The sequence below is a fragment of the Branchiostoma belcheri genome, unplaced genomic scaffold (assembly GCF_001625305.1).
Source record: "Branchiostoma belcheri isolate BF01 breed outbred unplaced genomic scaffold, Haploidv18h27 scaffold171, whole genome shotgun sequence".
Lineage (NCBI taxonomy): Eukaryota > Metazoa > Chordata > Leptocardii > Amphioxiformes > Branchiostomatidae > Branchiostoma > Branchiostoma belcheri.
Window position 1 is genome coordinate 317,720 of NW_017803169.1, and position 2,796 is coordinate 320,515.

Genomic DNA, 2,796 nt, shown 5'->3' on the forward strand with positions numbered 1-2,796 from the left:
TTGCATCCTTGTCGTAAAGCATCAAATGCAAAAAAAAAAATGAACATTACGTTTATATTCAGTATTTTACATCTCTGGATCCTCATGACAACTCTTTGCTACTAGTACTAGCACGGAAACGAAATTGAACATATGTGATGATTTAGGTGTACAAAAATAACTGAAGTTACATGTATTGTCAGTATTTAATTTGTGTTGTATATGTAACTAATTAATATGAAAAATACATGTACGTTTAAAATCATGTCTCTTTGAAAAACATTCATTTAATTACATCCCTTTCTCTGGTATCGGATAGTCCTAGAATGTAAACGTTAAAACAGCCTTAGATCGTCAGGCTGACATACGTACGTACAGTGCATTATGTGGGTAATCAGGTGGATGACCCCGATTCGCTTGGGGTCAACTGCGAAGTGCTGTGGCTTGACCGGGGCTGCGTCTGTTTTCAGGTGAGTTAAACGATTTTTCACCTGCGTTTATCCACAAATTACGTCTTTCACGATCTAGATATGACGTTTAAGATATTTTACGGGCGTTTGTTGTCTTCTAAACCCCGCTAGGCAGTTGTACGCGCAAGTTTAATGCTATGCAAACGATGTTGGGCATAGCTAGGTTTTGTAAGGGGGAGGGGGGCACAATCTTTCGGCTTCAAAGTTGTCTTGTATCAAAATATATAATTTCAACCACACTGCTAAGGCGTATATTGTGTTGTGTATCTTGACATAGGTTGATTCTGTTGTATACGTATGGATAATTTCTAACGTTCACTAGCATATAAATCTATCGTCATTTCTTTATTTATTCAAAACCAGTATGGTGGATAGGGAGGGGCGCTAACGGTCGTTTGGTAAATCATTTAGATTTAATTTTCTCTTTGTAGAGCCATAAACGACTCACATTACAGACTCTGTGATTGGAGTAATATTCTCCGGTTATGCTTTTGAACAAAAATATGAGTAATGCCTATGATCATAATAATACATGATGAAATTAACATAAAAAAATTTAGGTATGATGAAAGCAACAATTTACCTAATATGTAATATTGACATAAACAAGTGTTAAATCTATGTTTAAAATTTGTAAAATGTAAAAGAGGGAAGTGATAGTAAATGTAGGGGAAAACGTGTAAAATAGTAAAAAAAAAAGTCATATGTAATACTAATAGTAGGTGTCAGGACAACTCGGCACCTGGGACAACTCGGCCCCTGGCCATTTGAGACAACTCGGCACCAACCCCAGGACAAGTCGGCCCCATAAATTATTTCTCAACAAATCATCAATATTTTGGGCTCCGAGAATTAGTAGCCTCCTGACAATAATCTTAACTTCATTCTTTTCTGAGACATGTTATTCTTTTTGTGATGACGGACTTGACCGCGCCACTCAAAGAGTTAAATTACGAGTAAACTCACGGGGTCATACTATGTTTAAGTATTTTCATGCCCGCCCGCCGAAAACATACGAGGATACAATTATAAAAGAACGTTGAACATTTACCACTACATGCTTCACGATTCCATGAAGTCTCTTTATCAATATAAATTGTAAGTCTAGCCGTTTCTTGGTTCGGCACGCTTTAGATTACTCGGACGGGCCGCGCCGACTTAGCGCCGCTAGCGCCAGGGGCGTTACGCTAGCGGCACAGGCCAAGTCCGTTGTCGCCATAAGAAATACTACTGTATGTCACTGAGTCTCAGAAAAAAGTTAAAATCAGAGTCAGGAGGCTTCTAGATCGATAACAGTTACAATTTTTTGACCCAAAATTCATATTATTTGCTGAGAAATTATGGGGCCGACTTGTCCTGGGGTTGGTGCCGAGTTGTCCTGAATGGCCAGGGGCCGAGTTATCTCAGGGGCCGAGTTGTCTTGGAATCTAATAGTACAGGACTTCTCTCTCTATACTACAAACTGTATTAAAATTGTGCAAAAAGACACTCATTAAATGCTTCACAAGCACCTCTTAGTTTTACTTGTAAAGCATGGATTCAATCCCTACTAGTAAATCTGCTTGGAGGTATACTCTGTTGAAGTACTAGTATACACAGTACTAGGCACTTACATGTAACACTTCCTCACTCCACCCAGGTGTGAAATGGGTACCTAAGTTCGGTTAGGGAAAGTCGTAATGAGGTCACCTTGTGGCGCTGATTGGCCCTTGTGACAGTTCCACAAAAAATATGTGGATCAAATATGTGTGTCGTGTATTACATGTATTTGATTGTTGTGATTTGTATTGATTATTATGTGACACCCTGCATCAATTCAGCCGTATAAAGGCTGTGACTCCACGGGTACTGAAGAAAGAGAAACACTTATGAATGTGATCACCATGCCAACGAGGCACATATAACATTACCTAAAACAATCTCAGATACTTTTACTCTACTCATGTCATGTTCCGACGAAACTTCCCTGTATATAGGCCAGTATATATCCGAAGCTTTAGATAAAAGAAATCATATTATATCCGCCAACTGATGTACACTCTAGTTTGTACAGTCATATATAGAACTCAAGACATGTACATTATCATGTAAGCCATGCTCCATATACATACATGTACTATATTACCTTTTTGAAATAGTATGTTATTTTCGATACATAGAACTTGTAGTCACTGTAGACGTGAGAGTAGATTTTAGATAGATATGTAATACTGAAGACTTTGCCATGTATTGTACCCGTTAGAATTGTTGTGCAATAAAGATTGACTTGACTTGACTGTTTGGACAATAAGAACTAAAACTAAAAACCAAAACCATAAATAGCTGCTGTAACATCCCACCTGATGTT

The 2,796-nt window shown here is 38.1% G+C and overlaps 1 protein-coding gene across 1 annotated transcript in view; it reads left to right on the forward strand.

Moving 5' to 3' along the window:
• Positions 1 to 383: 383 nt before the first annotated feature.
• Positions 384 to 2,796, forward strand: part of LOC109466905 (extensin-like) — a gene marked incomplete at its 3' end in the record, with an annotated part of 12,074 nt that continues 9,661 nt past the window's right edge. The window contains exon 1 of the mRNA XM_019764771.1: positions 384 to 448. The remainder of the gene's footprint in view (positions 449 to 2,796) is intronic.